Consider the following 23,732-nt stretch of genomic DNA (forward strand, 5'->3'; position numbering starts at 1 on the left):
AGGTTTTGCCCTTTTTGTCTCAGCCTTGGACCTGTTGACCAAAATCACTAAATATTTCATCAATTTTGACAAAGTAACAACTGATCATTTGTTCTCCCTGAATATTTTACACTCCCTTGTAGACTTTTGCACTCCAGCTCTTAGCGCAAAACAGGTGTAAAACAGTGTCTAACTAGGCTTAAACATTGATAAGAATTCAGTACCACGGTCTGCCGAAGCAAGCAAGCCTATCTAAACTCTGCCTCCGAGGCTGGAATTATGCAATGCAACCGTCACGCAATTTGGGCTGCGGCAGCTATTTTGTAGAACTCTGCAGGCATACAGGCGATCTGAATAAAAAAAAAACGTTCAGTTCATTGCTCGCAGTGGCCTACAGGTTCAGTGCGCAATATTTGGACATTTGTAATTTAGCACGGAAGATGAGATGCTTCTTAAAATTCATTCAATAAGTGAGAGCGCTGCAGAAGTCAAGAGCAAGTTTAGAAGGGACAATATTCTACTTTTTCTTCTGTTAATAACCCCCCCACACACCCCCCCGGGTCCACTTATGACTTTTGCTATGATTCATATTACACAACCATTTTCCAGCCATTAACGGTTAACGGTCTGTTTTGTTACTTGGCCTTTATTTACTGCCGTTGCTGCTGACCAGTCAACATCTGCTTCATCTGTTTCACTTCTTTTGTACTATATGCAACTGAGCTACTAGGAGATTAATAAACACAGAAGTGAATTCTCAGTTATTTAAGTTATGATAAGTATGAAAAACAATGTTTTTATAGTTCAAAAACAGAGAAAGTGTCAATTACTGCAATGCAAGCCTGTTCAAATCTGTTTAACTACATGAAAACATGACACCTTTGCACTTTATCTAGAACTTGCTGTAGAACGTTATTGTTATAAAAGCTATATGAGCTTTGCTACAGTCCGGGGTCCAAACACTGCAAACTACACAGTCAAATCGGAGAATTACAACCAATCCTGGTTTGAAATGAACTTGGCCCGGGATGCCACAGATGCCACGGGACAGGGTTTTCCAGCAAACCCAACGTTGTCATGCCATTGGCTATTACCTTATTAACGATGCGATAACATTTTCCACATGTTGCGCTGTTTACGTTTTCTCAACAACGTTGTCATAACCTCATGATTAGGTAACATTGCAAGTTTTCCAGTCCTGTCCCATTATCCAATTTCCAACAATAGAAAATCAGTGTCATTGACAACGTTGTGGGCACCAAAGCAATACGGCATGATAACAGGGTGGTAACAGCATGGTGGTATTTGACTTTGTGGGATATTCTAGAGCCGCCGTAGTGAAGGTGTACCGAGAATGCCTCCCAACAGCGTAACAGTGGTGTCCTATTGTAGTACAGAGCAATCAACATGCCACAGCGGACCAGTTAACCTCTATAGCAAACACCTTCCGTAACCTAAGGCCCGAAAACGTACCTCACGCAAGGATACGAACGCCGTTCGCACTGCACGTGCCTCTGGCTTAATACAGTCAATGCAACAATGTCTTGCTAGAGTCAGCCGAGCCAAGGGTGGGCATTCCCAAATTTAAGTAAGTGCCAATATTATTATACTGATTTGACTGTGTATTTTTATGCCAATAGAGCACAAATGATGGGCAATGTTTTTAGAATGGCCTCTGCTTTTATCAGATGAAGAACTCAAGTCTGTTACAGCGTGTTTTTAAAATGCTCTACAAAGCCCACATGCCTTCTATTCATTCGCAAACAAACCTGTTGCAGCCCTTTCCTGCCTTTTTATTGCAACGCTCTGTGAAATGAATGTGTAAAATGCTCCGTACTTATTTACTTAACCTTTATTTAACCGGGAGGTCCCTTGAGACCTTGTTCGAGTGAGCCTTATGCCCTATCAACAACATGTGGCACAAAAGTGCACTCACAACAGTTGGTTTCTGGATAAACAATGAGAACTATAGGGCTTTATTGGCTGTGTATTAAGCTATTAAACGCTCGCTGCTTTGCTAAACTGCTCTGCATGACGTCACCATCTTAGCTGACCTTTGCCGGCGTCAGTTACACAGTGTATACGCATATTATTCCACAGCCCATTCAACTAGATCTCCCCCCTCTGTGCAGCTGGCAATGAATATATCTACACTTAAGCAAACGCCATCCGAGCAAGCACTCAATGGCATTCCACTGAATCCATGGCAAGTGAAAAATCGCTGGAGGAGGCGGCTCTCTAAGGCCGATGATTGCGAGGCATCTCAAGGCACAGTCAACAGGACATGAAAAGATGACGGCGGCGCAAAACCTCCTTGATAACGGCCCTAAAGACGGGCTCTGGAGTTGGAAAGCCGGCTTTTATACGAAGTCATCAACCACTTTCGACTGCAGCTCTTCCACACACCCACCCCCCCCACCACCACCTCTCACGCAGACGTTCTAAACGAGGCCCGCCGCCGTGCCCATTCATCAGACCACTTGTTTGCCACATTAGGAGGCTTTCCTGAGCTCATTTCTCCAACGAAACAAAGACAGAGAGCGAGAAAGGCAGTCGAGAGAGAGAGAGAGAGAGAGAGAGAGAGAGAGAGAGAGAGAGAGAGAGAGAGAGGCAGGCAGGCAGGCGCAGAGATTCGTCTCTTCTCGGCGGGCCGACGGCGGGAGATTTACGACCCTCCACGTAGCCGTGCGCCACGTTCTCCCCATCTCCTCCAGACAATAACTGCTTCATTATCATTTTAAATCACGTTTTCTCCCTCTTCCTGCACCACCCCTTCCCCCAAAAAAACAGCGGTGTCGTAATTGAAAAGCAAACCGCGGTTCCTTAACGACCCCGGCCCAGCATCCTAATCCCCCCGCGGCAGGCTAGCAGGTGAGGGATGATGGAGAGGCGCGAGAGGTGGCAGATGAAGCTCAGGGAGTGGTGCTCCATTCAACAGACAACAAAATAACAAATAACAGGACTGACTCAACTGAAAACGCAGAACGCAGAAGTTTGACATATTCTCTAAAAGACTAAGCGTCTAACACACTTTAACACAAGGGCCCGTGTTTTATATCCATGGTTTTCACCTTTGTTTGTTTGTTTGTTTGTTTGTTTTTTGTTGTGGTTGTTATTTCCCAGAGGTTCCCTTATTAACATTTACCAGAGTCTCTTTATCCACTTATTAAACTGGCTGTGTATTTGTCACTGTTCCTTTAAGACCAATATATGTTGATGAGTTGTTGTTGGTGCTGATTGCTTGCCATAAATTACGCCTCAATCAAGAAGCAGTCCAGGCTGAAACGCTTCTTATGGCTTTACAGTGACATGAATGGGTGGGGCTACGCTGTCGCGGGCTCTAGTTTTTGAGATCAATTAAAACTGAAAAAATGTTAGCTTTCATTTCTGAACTTTTTTAACCATTTTAACTTTTATATATTAAAACATTCACATAAAAAGTTGATTTATTTCACCCTTCATGTGATTTCTGAAGCTACCAAATTATTCAAGTGGTCATGTAAACAACTCAAACTCGAACTTTCCATGGAAGTCAATGTAAAAAGGCTTTTTGGAGCATTTCTATTAGGCAATTTGTCAGGGGAGTTTGATACAATGTAAAGAACAACAGCCAGATTCATACTACACAGCTATGACACATTGTACACTGGATTCAACCTCTAATTAGATAAGAAAAAGAAGCCTAGATGTTAGACTAATAACTGAGCTATTAAACAAAATAACAATTTTACATGAGACATGAGGCACCATGTCACGTCTTTCTTTTCCGATGGGTTTGAAGGTGGGTTGCATAGCTGTAGACCTGCCTGCATTATGTAGTCAGAACGAAATGGGACTCCTTATCATTATTATTAGTAGTAGTAATTTATTAAGATTACTGGCTTATTGGCATTAGCAGATTACTTACATGTAAACACGCCGCCTGAATCACTTTTAAAAGGTGCTATGCGAACACAATCACATTCTATTTATATCTATTTATATTAAATTAGTTGTAGAAATGGTATGAATTACCTGTTAAAATTTCAACAAAGTCATTCAGAGCTTCAGAGAGGTTTAACGTGAAGTGCTCTGCTCTAGACAAACTTGCTAAAGGGTTTGAAGGGCAGACTTGTTCCCTGTGGTGGTGGTGGTAGGAACCAGATCTGAAAAGTCTGAAAAGTTTCATGCTAAATGGCACTGATTCACTGTATGATGCCAAAGCCATTGTTTTACATTGGAACTGTAGCTGACTAGCTAAGGCTAGGACCTAAATGCAGAGAATTCTAATACAATATAATCAACATTACCTATAAAAATATGTAGATTCTAATGGACATATTTACTAAAGGCACTGTAGTGGTTCCTATTATTGTGAAACCACCATTAAGCCCATCTGAGTACCTTAGTTGGCCTGATCAGGGTTCCCCCTCTTTTCTTTTAGGGAAACATCTTCCAGCACTTTTCCAGGACATATTACGCATATCTTTAAACCCTCAAAGGGTTCTTCACACATCTCCTTATGTTCGTCTTATGGAACCAAAATTGGTTCTTCAATTTAAAGCACTTTTTTGTTTTTGTTTAGTGGTTTAACAACTTAGCTTTCTCCAGTAATACTAATACTAAAAAATGTCCATGTTTCCAGGATAAATGATGGATTCCTGTTGAGGCTGTTGAGGCATCAAGGCCTTACTTGTAAACCTGCGCTAATTAGGTCACAACTCCTTCAGTGGAGCACAGTTCAAAGTATACTACGCCTGAACTAATATGCTAACCCCAAAATGTCTCTGTAAATATTTACAATAATTCTAAATGACTTCTGTCTGCACTGTCATCTCACACAGCCAGAGAGACAGGGTGAATGAATGAGTGATTCTGAATGAAGAGAAAATGACCTGAAGGCTGAAATGATGAGGGGGGCGTGATCGAGCCTGGAGGTGGCAGTGTATGTTAGAGCAAGGACTGGGCTCAGCACACTTCGAGGCAGAAGGTAGTGTGTGGGCCAGGTGTATTCATGATCATTTTACACAGCTCATTTCCCACTTAGTCACCCCTCACAGCACACAGGCACAGCAGAAGGTGTGTGTTAGCACTAGAGATGCTGGCCAGCAAGCCCTTAGCACTGTCACACACATCAGGGCCTGCGTTCTTCCGGCTCTTTGCTCTTGGCTCAAAGAAAACTGGAACGTGAAGCCGAAGCTTTTATTCTCCAATTACTCAATGGAGATCTACCGGTCATAACTACGTATGTGAAGGCTATCAGCAGATGCTAGCTTTGGCCAAAGTAGTAGAAAGTCTAGCATTAGCCACTGTGGTTTGCGTAGGCAATGGTCAGAAACCTGGTCCGTACCTCGAGGCCTTTGAGGTTCAAGTGCGTTTCTTATGGAAGACAAGTTTCTAGACTGTTCTCTGTCCTCTGCAAACTTCTCCTGAGTGTTCGAACCCTTGCTGTCTTTGAGAAGTGCTTAAAGCTATCATGCATTTAGTACGTTTGTAACTTTGGCTGGGGTGTAAATGTCCATATTCGCTTTTACAAGCCTATTTACCAACCTTTTGTTTGACTCAACCTCAGACTGAAACACACTGATTTCCTTGTAGCAAAAAAAAAGTGTGTGGGGATATTGGCTGGTTTACAGCACTGAGATGCCTCACAGTAGGCGCATAGCATAGTGAAGATTTACCGGTGCAGCAAAACTAGCGTAATTATTACTGTACATAATATTTGTCTTAATGGGCAGTGCTGCTGTCCTCTTGTTGTGTCCTCTCAGCGCAATGTGCAATTAGCAAGCTGAAAAGACTGGGGTAGCTGTGTTATCTTGTAGCTTTGTTCCCCCTCTTTTCCACAGGTTTGGCTTTCTCAAACCAGTCCTCCAGTAAAAAATAAAAAAAATAAATAAAATAAAATAAAAAATAAAAAAAGTACCCAGTGCTTTCCCTTGTGATGTGTGTTAGGCTCAATTTTGATTCAACTGAAGTCTCTCCAGATTGTTTTCAAGGGATCAGATGTTAGACAGACACACTAGCTAATGTTAGCGTTTACCCCATTGCTTTTGCTTTTGATCTCCCTAGCTCCTTACGGATCAGACATTGGAAAGAAGAGATGGTAAAAGCTAGCACTGGCTAGTGTTAGCATGTACTCCAGCGTGAATCCTTCTTTGATCCCCCAGACTTTTACTTTGTTGCGTTCCGAGTTTGAGCTCCCCTCTTATGATCACCGGAACAGGGAAAGCCTGGCAACCCATATTCCCTTGCTTTCCCTCGTGATGCGCGTTTAGCTCCAATTTGATTCGACCGAGGTATACTCCAGATTGTGTTTGAGGAACCGGACGCTGGAGAGAAGAGACAGTAAAAGCTAGAGCTGGCTAGTGTTAGCTTTTACCCCCATCGCTTTTTGATCCCCATAGCTTTCGCTTCAGTGCTTGCTGAGTTGCTGAGTTTGAGCTCCCCTTCTAAAAAAGCTGCAATCACGAGGCCTGGTAGCAACTCATATTCCCATAACTAGCAGAATGTGAAGGAAAATAATGAAATAATAGTGAATAATAATTGATTGTACTGTTTGTAGCTGTTGGCTATACTGTATTATGCATCGTTGTATTGTTTGGATTCTAGCTAGGGGTATTTTCTGAGTGGACAACTTAGCATATCTGTAAGTAACTCTGGATATGAGGGCCTGCTAAACGCTATGAAGGAGAATGTGAATAAGCACAGCTTCTCTTCCTTTCATTCTTCCAAAAATGTAATACTAACATGCTCGAACAGTTGGTTAAACAGAGACGGTTATACTCTCTTTCTAACTCCCACACACACACACACACACACACATATTCCACATGCCCTCAGGTACACCCGCGCACCTCTTCCACAACACGTACCCACGCTCCCGAGCGCAGATTCGCGCACGTACACACACACAGCCGAGCTTTAAAACGGAGACGGCGGTTACGGCTCGGAAAAGGATAAAACAACGCCTTATTGATTCCCTCAGTGCAAGAAATGAAGGCCTAAGTGCTGGAAGTGGCGGAAAGGCGCCTCTGCAGCCTTCAGTCAAAGACACATCTAATGAAGTGCGTGTCGTTCCGCGTTACTTTGAAGAGCTGCGCGAGAGAGAACAGAGAGCGCGAGAGCTCCTTTGGGCTAAAGCGACTCCTTCTCCCAGCCCCAAAAAAACACATTTCTGCAGTGTACAGTATGAAAGTGTATCAGGGGCCTGCTCTCCAAATGGGAGGGGGGGGGGGGTGGGGGGAGCTTCAACTAAACCTCTTTCAGTTGTGGCTCCAAATGGATGCTGTCTAAGGGAAATGCAAACTCGTAAAGCTAAGTAAACTGAAAATACTTAAAAGGAATGGATGTAGTCGTGGGAAACTCAACACATGCTCCATGCACAGTTCCACACCGCTTCGCCCAAGTAACTATAATGCAGGTTCTTCTTTCTTCCTTTTTTTCAGCTCACACATTTCGTTTGCCTTCTTTTGTTGCTTGAGAACATCACACTTAGGTTTCCCTGCCCAGGAGCGGTCAGAGAGTGCAAGCTACTTAAACACTCAGAAAGGTTAAGTGGCAGGTGAAAAGGTAGGCAGGCGCTTAGCACCTGTTTAGAGCTACAGACAGATTCTAATGGGAAAAGTAGATCTAATGGCAGAATAACTAAAAAAGGCTGTTAATAATGCTTTAAAAAAATAAACAGCATCAGCACAGCGTGGCCACATGCCGCCAACACTTGCTACGCTAACCAGGACTCGTGGCCGTGGCATTTCCTGTGCCAGCGTCTGCAGAAGGGGGGCTCAAAAGTGCCGCATGATGAAGCAAAATCCAGGAAAGGTGGAATGTAGGGAAGTGAATGAGTATGAGTATGAATATATATACTGAATATGAATAAGAATAATATGAGTTTTTTATATACATATATAAGCCCCGCATTAAAGGACTAATTGCATATTACATTCTGAGGCAAAATAACAGGGTTGTAAAATGACTTCTAAGCCACATTTATCCAGTAAAATCCTAAGCCACATCGATCCTTCTTCAAGCAAAGTCACATACCCTTTCATTGAATGGTGTGGCATGTATTGTGGAACAAACGACCACACTGGCTCAAGTTGGCTCAGATCCGATTTGCAAAGATCCCAATTCTTGCATCCACACACAATAGCTGCGAAAACATTCGCTTCTCTTTGCCACTGAGCCTGGTAGCGTACTGTGGATCTGCAGACTTGAGGTGGTTATGAACAAATCGACGGCAATAGCAAGGAATCAGTAAGGCCTCGCATTTTCTATTATTGAAGGTCTGAGAGTCACGGAGGAAACAGCCAGTGTTCATTAGGACGATGAGCTCGTCCAAGCTGGAGGCAAACTCATTAATTTCTGAGGCCATGTGGCCAACCGGCATTAACATATAAGATACCTTCTGGCAAGTAAACAAGACAATAACTCTCTTGCATGACAACAGCGAGTGCAGTAGCAAAAGCAGCAGAGTGTGCAGGGGGCTTCAATGCTCTGCCTCTCCGCTGCCAATCACTAAAACTGGGACGTGGAGGCCCGGTCTTAGGGCCAATCTTTATCGCATATGCCTATACATGTCCTGCACAGTAAGATGCTGCTCATATGGCACACTGGGAACACCCAACACATGCTCTTGAATTCTTTATCACGTGCATTAAAGTAGATTCCACGTTTCAGTTGGGTGTCGTAAAACTTTAGTGCTCCCCTATTTCCACGTTAACTTTGCGGATGAGAGGAGGGCGATCAGCGCCCGCTTCTATTTCAAGTCCCGATCAAACGCTCTGCACGTGAGCTGGAGCTGAAAGGCAACTCCAGGAGTGCTGTGCTGCCTTCAAACGTGACGCTCACGTGTGCCAGCAAGGCCTGTCCAAATGGTCACTAGCAAGCCATCCGCCAAGGCTCCTTAAAGCAGCAGTCATTTGGGGAGCCTGCCGAAGAAAGGCTTTCTTTTGTGAGAACGTTGCTCATTCCCGCCTACTGAAGCGCACTAAAAAACCCTTCAACAGAAGCCTAGACAGTTCCTTAATTGAAGAGCATGAAGGAGATCATTGTTAGAGGACACGGAGCGTAATGCCTTGGCAGAGCATCCCACCTTTTTAAAAATAAAATCCTACCGACAAAAGAAACGGCAGATAACAAGCTATTTGTACACTTTGTAATCAGGGAACCATTGCATTAGCGATCCTTTGATTGCGGAAAACCCTAAAAAGGTAGCTAGCGTTCCCTACTCTACATAAGACAAAAGCCCATTAATGGCCCAGGCCCCGTAACAACCGGGCTTTGAACTTTCCAGAAGACGCCCGTGCTTGATCCGCAATCAAAGCTTGTGGTGTGCATAATGAATGAAACCTAACCTAACTGTTAAGTTAGAAGACGGTGGAAGAAGGTTGACCCCTCCTGAGGTGTCTGCCCACAATCTAAATTAGGCGACCAGTCAGTGGTGCTGATGTATGTCCTGGAAGCTTGTTTCCTAGAAAGCCAAAGGAGCAACTACATGGGGGGAAGGAAATGAAGGAGGGAAAGAGGAGGAAATCTATCATTAGTCACCCGGCGCTGGGCTGCTGAACTGTGCGCGACCTCGACAGGGTGACCACAGGGAGGCCGAGGACAATACGCTTGCCGGCTCCCTCTTTCTTCCCCTGCCCTACCCTTATGTTTGTGTGCGTCACTTTTCTGCCACGTCACACTCGGGCTGGCGGGCTGGTGCAGAGATGGACGTGGTGCAGCATCCCATTCATCACTAAGGGCTGATAGGAGGGGTTGAATGAAGGCCTCGCGCTGGGAAGAAGGGAGAATGAGCCGGTCAGCACCTTTTCCCCTAATCTATCACCTCCCGCCATTAGGAGGAAGCTTTTTCACCAGCAGGGTGAAAGCAATAGGAGCCCCAGTAAGGCTCCAACAAGGGGTTCGCGACTGAGCAGAATAAACGACAAAGCTGGATCAAGACAGAAGTGCCATGTGCCTTTGTCCAACTGTCGGAGAACAAGTGGGAAATTGAACAGATTTGGGGCGTTTCTCAGAAACGGTCATCCAAGACAGCAACAGAGCTGGTTGAGACCAAAGAGTGAGTGAGTGAGTGAGTGAGTATTTGAAGAGGAAGGAAACAGAGAAAGCAAACTCAACAGGAACCCGACTCCCTGCTGATTAGCCGAATTAGAATAGCATCACAGAGGGGGAGGAAATGTTGTTTTGGCTCGTATGTAGCGTTATGGCCATGTAGAACATTGCTGTGCCTGGCAGTCTTCAGGGAGTGTGACAACACTAGCGAACAGCTAAAGTTATGGACCATGTGGATAGATGCAAGCATAGAAGCCTGTGGTTCCTACATTTACTTACAAGTGCCAAAGGAATTCCATTCATTTCTAGTCCACTAGCTGATGTCGACCCATGGACTTAGATCATTACTTGGAGTACCACCTTGGTGAGTACCAACTGTTGTGGAACTTGTGTTTCCCAATGTCCCCAATTGTGCACACTGGAACTTGTACCTCAAACTTACCTGGTTAACACATAGAAAAGAATTGTAAAGGGCTGCTGAAGCATCTCGCTTTCCCTGTGATTGTAGTGGGACTGTAGCTAGGCAGGGGGGCCGATCCATGACCCTCTCCACAGGTGGCAGGGCAGTTAACTTGGGTAAGTCAGACACTTCGGCTTTGAGCTATCTGCTACAGTAAGGCACAATGTTAAATAGTTCAACAGATGTATGTAAACACTCTGGAGCTCAAGAAGCAATCCATGTAGATCTGGTGGACAGCCGTAGTTGGCGATTGTTCTTTTCCTGATGACAGTGTGCTGAGAACTGCTGATGGCAACAATGCCCTGCTGCAAGAACCCAATGGTCCCAATGGTAGATATCAGAAAAACCTGGTCAACCATCCACTCTTTTTTCACTTTTAAATTCTTGGGGATGCAAACTCAAGTCCTTGTAGAAAGCATCAAGAAACTTCTGACAGATCTGTTAAGAACCTTAGTTATTACAGCAGATGGGCAGAAGGGATGGTATGTCAGAGGTATGGTATGATGTACCACCACTGCAGATGGGCAGACCAAAAAAACTCTAAGCCTTTCTCAAATTCTTTGGAAAATGAACTCTGGTCCCTATAGAATGAAACTCTCTTGCCAGATCCTTCAAGACCTTCAGTTATCAGAGGTATGGTATGATGTACCACCGCTACAGACGGGCAGACAAGAGGAATTGTAAGCCTTTCTCAAATTCTTTGGAAACTGGACTCTGGTCCCTATAGAATGAGACTCTCTTGCCAGATCCTTCAAGACCTTCATTTATCAGAGGTATGGTATGGCGTACCACCACTGCAGAAGGACAGATGAGAAGATTTCTAGGAACTCTAGGCCTCCCTCAAACTCTTTGGGATCTGAACCCTAGTCCCTATAGTAGGAGACCCTCTTCACAGATCCTTCAAGACCTTCAGTTATCAGAGGTATGGTATGATGTACCACCGCTACAGACGGGCAGACGAGAGGAATTGTAAGCCTTTCTCAAATTCTTTGGAAACTGGACTCTGGTCCCTATAGAATGAGACTCTCTTGCCAGATCCTTCAAGATCTTCAGTTATCAGAGGTATGGTATGATGTACCACCACTGCAGAAGGACAGATGAGAAGATTTCTAGGAACTCTAGGCCTCTCTCAAACTCTTTGGGACTTGAACTCTGTTTCTTCAGGAGGCATCCCTCTCGCCAGATCCGTCAAGAACCTTATCAGAGGATGTGGTCCTCATGAAGCAAGAGAACATTCCAATTCCATCGCGAGTCGAGGACGCTCACAAAACTCTGAGGTTGCTGGACAGTTTTCTGCATAGTCTTTTCTAAGTCAACGGTCAGATTGGTGAAGAAATGAGGCTCTCGTCTGACTGATAGGCCAGGACGTCGTTCCAGATCGTCTGGGCCCAATTTAAAGTTTGAAGCGAGTCTGAAAGCTCTCGCCGAATGCCATACGTCTGGACTTAAAGTTTTTCCTGCCATAGGAAAGGGACGTATAGGCAGATGGAGCTTCAGCTGCGCATAAAAAAACGTGCTGCGGCTGCTTAGCAGTTTTTAAAAGCTGCATTTAAATCAGCCTCATTAGTGTGGGTACTCAGGCAGCAAAGACAGACAGGTATTCACAACTAATCCTTTCCTGGAGGAAGAAAGGCATGAGGGCGAGAGAGCGAAAGAGTGAGAGAGTGAGAGAGTGAGGATGAGAGAAAGAGAGAGAGAGAGAGAGGAAGGGAGTTGTTCTTAATTGCATCGCTTCAAAATGGCAGCAGCAGATTGCAAGGGGAAAAAAAAGGATTCTAGCCTACGGCACATCTTTTTGAAAGATAACAAAACAATGACAAGGTGCTGAAAAAAGAAAAAAAAGAAAATACTACCGTCTCCTATGTGTATAGCCGAGGCAGCGGGGCATCCGGGGTTATGTATCACCTTTCAGAAAGAAAACCGCATTCATAGGACTGGGGTTTCATGTCCTGGTGCCATGTGTATGTGTGTGTTTTGATTGAGGTGATATTTCTCAGGCGAGAACGTGCTGCACACTGCGAGAGAGAAGACAAACATCTCTCCCAGCAGGCCTCATGGAAAAGACCTCGGCGTGTCACTGCGCTGGGCGACTACATAACAGTCTCCAACACCTCATTCCTGCATTATAGCCAGAGCCTGCGGAGTCGCCCCTAAACGCCAGAGTGTTCAGAAAGAAAGCTTTACTAAAAAAAAGATTCTTCAAGGTTCTTCAGGAAAGACAATGGCTTCATAAAGAAGTATGAGGTTCTTCTCTGCGATGGAAAACCTGGTAGTACATGATTCTCAGTACTATGGAGAACCATGAAGATCTTCTCTCCACCCCGAGGCCGACGAGGCCGGGCGTAATATTAGGTTTCGAATGATTTTGTATTTCTCTCTCTCGCACACTCGCGCTCTCTGTCTCTCTCTCTCACTTTCTCTCATGCACTTGTTCTCTCTTTTCTCTTTCTGGATCTCACATATTCACAATGTCTTTCTCGCATGATGTCTCGCATATTCTCACCCTCTGACGCAGTCTCTTATTTTTTTCACCCTCTCTCTTTTGGCCACATGCTCTCTCAAGGCTCTTGCATGCTCTCCATGTCTTTATAGCACGCTGTCTCGCATATTCTCACCCTCCGACGCGGCCTTTTTCTCTTCCGTGCGCTCTCTCTGAGAGCTTTCTCTCTATTTTGGCCATATGCTCTCCCAAGGCTCTCGCATGCTCTCTATGTCTCTCTCGCAAACACTTACTCTCCACTCTGTCTCTTTCACACGCGCTCTCTTTCTGTCTCTCACACTCATGCCCTCTATAGCACACAAGCTTTCTCTCTCCCACTCTTTGTGGCTCTCACATGCTCACAATGTCTCTCTCGCATGCTGTCTCATATAGTCTCACTCGACACGACACGATCTCTGTTTCCGTCTCTTGTGCTTGCTCTCTCTCTCTCTCTCTCTCTCTGTTTCTCTGATTCTCTCTCTCTCTCTCTCTCTCTCTCTCTCTCAGGCACACGCTCTCTATTGCACATGTAATATGCTAAATGAAGCCAATATTGATGGATAGTGAGTTCAGTAATTCAGTTTCTATGTGTTTACCCTACACCTTTCACTTCTGCAGTGTCTCGCGGTCCATTTATGATACGGTGGGTCTTATGTATCAAAAAACATTAAATGCTAAAACCAAATGCTGCTAAAAATGTAGTATTGCTTTTACGGGGACATAATAGCAATACTTTTCTATGTGCATAAAAGAAGTACTGGGGAGAATTTCTGGTCTACCTTAAATCCAGGACAACATAGGTCATTTATTTATATATATATATTATTATTATTATTATTTTTTTTTTAATACATTTTTTCTGGGTTGGGTTGGGATGGGATGGGATATGTTCCCCTTTTGAGTCTTGGTTCCTCTCAAGGTGTCCTCCTCTCAATCTGAGAGAGTATCTCCTTGCTGCTGTTGCCCTTGGTGTGGTGTGGTCGTGATAGTGATGTGGGTGAAGTGATATGAGGGGTGGGAATGTTTGTATGGGTGGATTTGTACCAGTGCATCTATGATGTATGTAATTTTGATGTAATGGGAAGGAAAAACCAACAACAAAAAAAAATTGATTAATAAAAAAAATGCACTAATATGAATAAATGACGTCTGGTTGGATGCCTTGTCTCGTGCCCTCGGACCCATTTCTTATGAACTTTTGCATGAATGGGTGGAGACAAACTGCTGTAGGCTAAATAAACAATGTTGGTTTAACAAGGAATTTAAACTGGGTAGCTAGCTTTTGCGGCTTAGTTTCTGTGAATGCCACACTCTGAGACGTTGACCATATTCACACAATACGGCCTTTAAGACTTCCTTAAGACAACAGGCTGGAGTAATTTCAATCTGGACTGTATTACTGCAGTGAGGCAGTCAGTCTGAAACAGAGGATGGATGGATGGATGGATGGATGGATGGATGGCTGGATGGATGCTTTATTGATTGATTGACTGAGAAAATTCAGCAATTTAGCATAGTTTCCATATATGGACTGTGAATGGTACATTTCGACACTTTGTTGTTTACACACTAAGTTAAAGTCATGCTTCCAGTTTGCAGTAACATGTTTTTCACTGAAGTGCTTTCTACGCCACAGAAGCACTCGTTTTGTCGCACAGCTCCCTTTCCCCTTTCTCCCCATGCTTTCCATCCATTCTCTCCGTCCATTCTCTCTCCATTAGCCAAAGGAGCGTCTGGCGGAGCGCGCGTCCTCGTCGGGGAAGGAGACGATGCGCCTTTGTTTTGCTTTTGCGAGAAACGAGGAGCAGCGAGGCTCCGGCAGACCCGAGGCTACGGCAGGCAAACAAATGACTGTTTTAACTGCGCGGCGAGCGTGATATTGCTTATTTGTGTCTGCTCAAAAGCCCCTTCTCCATTACTGATAAACAGGCTCGCTTTTCAAACGGGGCGGCCGCTGCGGGCCATCTCTCCCCTCTCCACTCTGAGCCAAGGTGACCTCTCGGGCAAAGCGAAATAATTTGACATGAAATAGGGATAGAGCCCCGGGCAGAGCGGCCTGTCGCAGTGCTGCAGCACAGGAAATGATCAGCTCCAATCCAGCAGGAACACGCAGCCGGAGCAGAGAGAGGAAAATACAGCCTTTATTCACCAGTTACGAGGCATTGCAGAGTCTTTCTGTGAGCCTGTGTGTGTGTGTGTGTGTGTGTGTGTGTGTGTGTGTGAGAGTTTGAGTGTGTGTTAAAGCAATGTTAATGTATGTGTTGAGGCACATGAACGGTTGCATGTTGTGTGTATTAAGGCCGTCCTATGTGGGGGTGTGTATACTCAGGAAAGAGAGTGTGAGGTGTGTGTGTGTGTGTGTGTGTATGTCTTTATGTGTAATAATACAATTGTGGTGGCGGTGTGCATGTGTATGCATTAATGAACCCCTTAAGGGCCTAAAAATGTATATTTTATAGGCCCTAACATAGAACCTTGTGGGACCCCACAGCATATCCTAAACTGTTACCAAATAATTCATAGTAGTTACTACATTATGGTTAATAAATAACAGAATTAGAGACCCAGGGTCCGAATGTAGAGGTGTGAATGTGTGTGTGGGCATGTGTGTGTGGTAAGGGGTGTGTATATGTCAGTGGCAACTTTAAGGGGTCAAAACAAATATGTGTAATACCCAAACACAAAGGGTACACACTACATTTCCCTTGCTTTTTTTTTTAAATAGGGGTTTCGTTTGACAGCAGTTTAGCTCCACCCACTCACAAAGTGAGTGTTTCAGCCCAGACTGTGTTTTGAATGAGGCCCAATACAAGGCAGCCAATGAGAACAGAGATAATATGGATAATAAAGTGGATCGTTGGTTCAAATCCAGAGTCTTGCTGCTTGCCACCTGCAGCCGGAGTCAGAGAGAGCACAACTGCCCTTGAGCTCTCCGGGGTGGGTTGATGGCACTTCCTCCCCACCCTAGGTGTCTGTCAGCAGTTGTATCACAGCTGGGGAGCCACACTCTTTCTCTGAGCGTGCTGGCTAGCTAGCGATGCTGCATTAGCGGCAGCTGGAAAAGAGGAGGTGGCTGGCTTGACATGTGTCGGAGCAGCTAGTCTTCACTCTCCTAGTGTTGGGGGTATTGCTAGTGAGGGGGGAGCTACATAAATGGGGATTGGCTAATATATAAATAAATAAATATATATATATATATATATATATATTTGCAATGTCACACAAAACAATGCACAGACACATATTCGCCTATTCAGCCATTCAGACTGAACTTATTCTGCTGTGAAACACAATACAGGCAGCCAATCAAAGAGAAATCATTTAAATTATCATATCTTAATGACTAACAAAGTTTTTTGTGAGGTCATGAAAACAATTTGCATGAAATATCAGCCTAAAGACAGCAGTTTAGCTCCACCCACTCTCACTACTGATGCTATAAGGAGAGTTTCAGCTCTTACATCAGAACAGAGCTCATTAACATATATCAATTTTAAAGGCACAGTACCAAAAAAAAGGGAAGTATGATATCTGAAGGGTTAAAGGGGATGTTTGGAACAAATGAATTCCAAAAATAAAGGCGCTTCAAAGGGGTTCTTTGAGAAATTCAATAGAGGAACCAGTTTGGGTTCCATAAAGAACCATGTTTGTCATAGAAATAAAAAATAGGTATGAATGAGTAGGAATAAGAAATACGTTTGAAGAACCTTTAAAGGTCTAAAAAGAACTAAAAAAGCTTCTTCATGTTTTCACATTAAAAGAACCAAGAGTGTGTATGTGTATGAAGGCAACTGAGTGTGTGTGTATAGAAGGTGAACACTGGGGTCAAATTTTTAGGGGATTAGTGTGTGTATGTGTGTGTGTGTGTGTGTTCATTAAGGCAATGATGTATATGTGCAGTAGGTCCACTGCTGTAGGGTTGGTTTGCATGAGTGTGTTAAGGAAATTGAGTGTGTGCCCTAAGCTGATCGTTGTGTGTGTATTAAGCCAATCATGCGTATGTGTGTGTGTGTAATCGTGTTACTGTAATTACGAGGAGAAAGGGTGTATTATGTAGCGAGCGCATCTCTGAAAACTTATCTTGACAACATAATTGATCACAGTAGGGGGTTTAATAAATGCTTCATACAGACTCAGACTGGTCTACTGGGTAGCGCTACATTACATTTTAATTTAATTACAACACAATCATATTACTGCTCACATCTAACCCCTCTCATCAACTGACACGCTTAGGGTCGGCCTTCGAAACTCCGCGCAGCTTCACCATGGGGAGAAATACAACTCTTTACGCCGGCTGGCTTGACTTTCACGCGACTAACTGCAGGTGAAACCTCCTTTCCGTGCACTAAACACTGCCCTAAGATCAGCTTCGGCGTCAAAACTTCACTCAGCTGGTTATCAGGAATAACAAGACGTACCTGTATGTGTATTAAGGCTTTGAATTTGAATGTGTGTGTAGAAAGGGTACAACATTAATGCAAATGTTGAGGGGATGTCCATGTATGTATGGTTTAAAAGGTCCACAGCATTTGCATAAATGAAGCATCTACGTAAACACTGTCCAGCTTCATTCAGTGCACCATTCATTCCCATTCAAATATAGCAGCCTGAACGAGCCCGATAGTTTTTGTGATGTCACAAAAAAACACTCATTTATAAACACACCCGCCTGTTTAGCCTACGCAAGTTTAGCCCTGCCCATTACTGCCAAAGTTATAAGGAGCGTTTCAGCCAAGACTGCTTCTTGAATTCAGGTCAGCCAATCAAGACAGAGGTCATTTAAATATATCAGTCTTAAAGAGGCTTTGGTTACTCTGATGTCACAAAAAACAACAGATTTATATACACACCCGCCTATTTAGCCAACTGAAGTTTAGCCCCGCCCATTACTGCCGAAGTTATAAGAAGCGTTTCAGCCAAGACTGCTTCTTGAATTCAGGTCAGCCAATCAGGACAGAGGTCATTTAAATATATCAGTCTTAAAGAAGCTTAAAGTTATTGTGATGTCACAAAAACCACCAGATTTACTGAGCCTTCTGAAGTTTAGCCCCGCCCATTCACGCCGAAGTTATAAGGAGTGCTTCAGGCTGGACTGCCAAAGTGTTCCAGATCTTTCCGCTTGCCCACTTTTCCTGCGTCCAACACATCAGCTTCAAGAAGGATCTCAAGCAAACTGAAGGAGACAATAAATATAAGACACCATATCGACAGACCACAAAAGCCATCATCAGCTCATCTGCTCTCGAATCATCTTCAGCAGACGAGCTGAGCTTCAGAAGTTTGTCCTGATACAGCTACATCATTCACAGCAGAATTCGCCTGCAGCTCATTAAGACCGAACCATTTTAAAGTCATTCCGCAAATGAGGAGAGCGAGGCGAGAGATATTTACTGTAGGATGTTGACACGGGGTAATTAAACACACACTCGCATATCCACACCCACCCACGTGCACTCACACACACACTCACACACACACACACACACACGAAGACACTGGATAAAGACTCTCCCCTAATGACTCTACCTTCAAAAACGCAAGGCCTATTCAAGCTCGTTCATCAACGACCAAAAAGCCGAGCACCTGGGTTCTCCAGGCTGGGGAGCATCGCTTCAAAGGTGCTTTAACTCTATGAAGAATGGAATGCAAATTAGACTAATGGTTACATTCACAGGGAGCGGAGAAAAACTAGAAAGGCCTTCGTGTCGGCTTCCTTCTGAAAGAAAAGGATCAACGCAGTGATCAAGTAACTCATTTAGGCTCCTCACTCCGAAAGCGTCACACATGGCTCGCCTGGAATCGTCCTGGAAACACTAGCACCCCACCACCAATCCCCGTCCCGTTCGGCGGTAATGAAAGGTGCTCATGCTTGACCCAATCAAACGCTGGGCCGTCTTGGCGACGTACACGTTTGACAGGCACTTACCCTTCTCCTAATCTCTCCCAGGTCTTTGCAGAGGGTGAGCGCTGTCTATGTAAAGGTAAAGGCAAAACCCACCTGTGGTAGTGAGCACACACACACACACACACACACACACACTAGAGAACTAGGGGCAGTGAGCAGCCAACTTCAGCGCCCGGGGAGCAGAGAGGGTAAAGGGCAGCTTGCCAAGCCTGGGAATCGAACCCACAACCCTGTTATCAATAGCTCGGCGCTCTAACTGCTGAGCCACCACTGCCCCTTAAAATGAGACAAGGTCTAGCAGAGGATGGTTTCGATCCATTGACCTCTGGGTTATGGGCCCAGCACGCTTCCGCTGCGCCACTCTGCTAGTGGTTCAGCCCAGATGGGACTCGAACCCACAATCCCTGGCTTAGGAGGCCAGTGCCTTATCCATTAGGCCACTGGGGCTACTCACTATGTGAGTGGGGGTTCGTGAACAAGTGTGTGTGTGTGTGTGTGTGGTAGGTAGTTAGAGTGATACATGATGCTGGAATCGTGTATTTCCATTTGTCACACAGACTACCAGTGCAGATCAGCAGGGATAGGTATGCCAAACAGCAACAGCAATAGCCTACTAGCCTTTTACTTTAGCTCCCAATCCCCATTCATGTGAACTCCCCCTATCACTAGCAATGCCCCCAACAACACTAGGAGGGTGAGGATTAGCACATGTCTCCTCTGCACATGTGAAACCAGCCACCGCCTCTTTTCAAGCTGCTGCTGATGCAGCATCTTTAGCTCGGCTCCCCAGCTCAGCTACAACAGCTAACAGATGCCTGATGTGGGGAAGAAGTGCCATTAACCCGGCCCTGAGAGAGCAAGGCCAACTGTGCTCTCTCTGACTCTGGCTGCTGATAGCTGGTATTCAAGCCAGCGATCCTCCATCACAGTGGTCTGTGCGCCCTAGCCCACTGGACCACTAGGATCACCGCCAAATAATATGGCATTGGCCATGGTATACACTGACGAGCCAAATCATTAAAACCACCAGCCTAGTACTGTGTATATTACCTTTGTGCATACACTCCACAAGACCACAGAAGGTGTCCTGTAGTATCTGGCACCAAGACGTCAGCAGCGGAATCTTTAAGTCCTGTAATTTGTGCGGTGGTACTGGTTGCTAGGGCTTTGCTAGTATGTTGCTATGTGGTTATAATGGTATTGGTGGTGGTGATTTCTAAGGTGGTGTTTGACAGTTTTTATGGTATCTCTTGCTAGTGCAATGCAAGTCTATTGTGTTTCAGGTGGTTGCTAGGGTATTGCTCAAGAGGGTCTGGTCTCTACATGGTTGCTATGACATTCCAGGTTGGATTGCAAGATGGTCGCTAAGATGTTGCTAAGCAGTCACTATGATATTCCAGGTGAAACTTAAATAGGTTTAGCTTTGACACCAGTTCACAAGTTGTCCTCCCTTGGAGCACTTCTGGTAGGTTCTAAACCCTGCATATCAAAGTTCACATCAGCTTCAAGAACTGACTGTTAACCTACTGTCTAATATGTAGATCCCACCTTTTGTCAGATGCCATCGTAACCAGATTACCAACATACGTCACTTCACCAGATACTTACTGTTTTTAATGTTATGGCTGACTGATGTATTCGTATAATGAAAATAACTGCATATAATATTCCCATATGAAAGATTATGTCATGGTGCAACACAAACTGGCCTTCATGTGAAAATGTGCAAATATTACTCAGACTCCAAATTCTTAGGAAAAAAAAAAAAGGAAAACCCAGTGCGTATTAAATAATGCTTGGAAAAGAAAGCGAGATGAAAGAGGTTGGGAGCAGAAATACCTAGCAGAGCCCCCGAAGGAGTTGCTAAAACTGTAAAAATACATGAAGAAAAAAAAAAAAGAAAAAAAAAAAGCCTTGAATAAGCGTATTCAGATTTCTTTCATACCGGAGCAGAGCGTTTAGGGTCACGAGGCCCGGCACAGACATCTTTCTTGGGTTGTTTATTATTACCGTACTGATTAATAGGAGCAATTGCAGCTTCCCATGATAATACCCCGCATTTGCATGAACACACTTGAGAAACGAATGTAGAAACACATATAGCACCAAGCCTGTATCTTTAGAGGCCAATTATGTGTCTAAAAGGGAGGAGAAGATTATGTTGTGAAAGCTTTGTATTGGCTGTGTACATGCATACGCCATCTGCCATATTAGACATACCGTCCTTGTGCTTCCAGACAGTGGACACTTTATAACGCATACACTAGACTGATAAATATTGCTAAGCCACTGCTATGGCAGTCTGGTAACTAGTTGCTAGGGATTTGCTGAGGGTGGTTGCTAGGATGTTGCTATGTGGTTATTATGGTACTGGTGGTGGTGATTTCTAAGGTGGTGTTTGACAGTGACAGTTTTTATGGTATCTCTTTCTAGTGCAATGCAAGTCTATGGTGTTTCAGGGGGTTGCTAGGGTATTGCTCATGTAGAGAGTCTCTATATGGTTGCTATGACATTCCAGGTGCTGCAAGCAGATTGCAAGATGCAAGTCACTATGATATTCCAGGTGAAACTTAAATGGGTTTATTTCAATTGTTCTAAAAATGACTTAAGTAGGTGTTGTGTAGCATTATGAACATCGCATTATGAACATCCCATCTGCACTGATTGCTAATAAAATGTCCACAAAAGCATGAACTAACAAGTCTACTATCCACTATTACCAGCACTGTTCTTGTCTTTCATTTGTATTACACCCAGAGTGCAGGCTAGAAAAAGTAAGTGCATATAATTCTAAGACAAACTTTCATTGGTACAGGACTTTTACATTATATGGAGGTTCTTACCCTCACACATCTCAAATACAGACAAGGTTCCTTGAAGAAAAATCCATTACAAGGTTATTTATAAAATGATGCTAATCTCTTTGGCACAGAACCTTTCCTGGCATCTTTATTTTTATGAATGTAAATTTGCCACAAAGAAAAGTCAAGCATGTTGGGTTGTCCATTTCTTGTCATTTATTCAGTTTAGCCCTAAAAAATAGAGCCCAGACATCAAAAAAAGTTTGCCTTTGCTGAATCCAACTCATTCTGAACCTTTACATCTCGGATAAGAAGCCCACTGCGGCTCGGCAACCCAAACAAAACATTGATATCTGCAAAGCACTAGGCCTCTTCATTTCGCGAGCTTCTGCAAACAGGCAAAATCCTTTTGTGTTTGCACAGGGGCCCATCGCTCTGGCTTTTCTCAGCCAGGCTCTGGTCTCGTATGGTTAATTAATCACTAAAGCACATGCAGTGCTGTGTCTCCATCTCGCTCTGGATGAGACTAACAGAAAGAGTATTTATGAGGCTTTTGCCTGGGATAAAGCGTCACGAGGCCTGGAAGACAATAAACTCTGATACACTGACAAATTCACTAGCAAGCATCTGTACAGAAACGTAAAACTAGAGGCGGTAGAACTCACCAGTCGATTTATTAGAAACAACGACCTTGCTGGCGGTAACTCCAGCCTGTTAATGCGCAATTCGAGGTGGTCATCCTTATCAACCCCCTCATCAGTGGTTAGTTGTTTGGTATTTTCTGGATGGTGGACCACTCTCAAACTAATAGTGAAAACACACCAATCGTTACACCACTTGTTCCAGCATGCCTACATGAGGTTTTTGTGAACTTTGAAGGCCTACTCCAACAGAGGCTTCGCTAAGCAATGTCAGTGTCACTGCTGTGCTGAGATTGGTCCACCACTCAGAAGCTACTGGTGTAGAGGGTGAGTGATTTATTGTGCATGACAGCACTACTATGAATTTATACACCCATATAATGGAATTATTAATTAGGTGGACCTTAAAGGCAGATGATCAGTGAGTGATAGAACATGGTAACCAATACAATCCCTCACTGACACCCATACAACCTATGGCATTCCTGGTGCTTGCTAGATAATTGCTAGCTGATTGCTAAGGTGTTGCCTTTTCTGAACATCGTGGAATTATTTGGATTTTTGCACTGATTGATATTAAAATGTCCACAAAAGCACAAACTAAGAAGTCTTACAACAATCAGCTGCACAGTTGCACATTGCAGGCTAGAAAAAGTAAGTGCATATAATTCTAGGACCAACTTTAATTGGTACAGGACTTATATTACATTACATGGATTTTCTTTCAAGTTTAAAAACTTGAACATCAGCAAACTTTACAAACACTTATTAATATATTTAATATATATATTATTTTTTTAATCTATTATAGGGTTCCCAATACAATCCCTCACTGACAGTCATACAACCAAGTCACTGTCTTGTACATCCAACAACTGCAGCCTCAGATGCTTTGTAGATACTTAGATATTTTACCTACATTCAAGTAAACTTCTATTCAATCCACTTAAAAAAAAAAAAGCTCAAGCCCAACCCTCACACCGATCCTAATCCTAACACTAACACTATTAAAAAGTCATTGGAGTTTTACCAGATAGTCTGTTAACAAATTTGGACATCCGTTGATAATCTGTAGGGGGCTAAAGTGTACTATGAAGTAAGACCAATCAATCTACCTTTCTTTGAAATCACTCCACTTTCTCAAGTTTTGCTTCACTGTAAATAAATATATATATCTCAAATATCTCAAAATTATATATATTATACATTATATATAAATACATTATATATATATTATACAGACAAGGTTCCTTAAAGAAAAATCCATTATAAGGTTCTTTATCAAATGATGCTAATCTCTTTGGCAGAGAACCTTTCATGGCATTTTTAAGAATAGAAATCTGCCGCAAAGAAAAGTCAAGCATGTTGGGTTGTATATTTCTTGACATTTTTTCAGTTTAGCCCTAAAAAAAATAGAGCCCGGACATCA

At 43.8% G+C, this 23,732-nt stretch overlaps 1 protein-coding gene and 1 non-coding gene across 4 annotated transcripts in view; both read right to left on the reverse strand.

Moving 5' to 3' along the window:
* Positions 1-23,732, reverse strand: part of macrod2 (mono-ADP ribosylhydrolase 2) — a 931,382-nt gene that overhangs the window by 491,506 nt on the left and 416,144 nt on the right. The gene's annotated exons all lie outside the window — the stretch shown is intronic.
* Positions 19,236-19,309, reverse strand: trnar-ccu (transfer RNA arginine (anticodon CCU)). The gene has a single exon. It is a non-coding gene; the product is annotated as a tRNA-Arg (tRNA).

This window comes from Salminus brasiliensis, chromosome 4 (genome assembly GCF_030463535.1).
Source record: "Salminus brasiliensis chromosome 4, fSalBra1.hap2, whole genome shotgun sequence".
Lineage (NCBI taxonomy): Eukaryota > Metazoa > Chordata > Actinopteri > Characiformes > Bryconidae > Salminus > Salminus brasiliensis.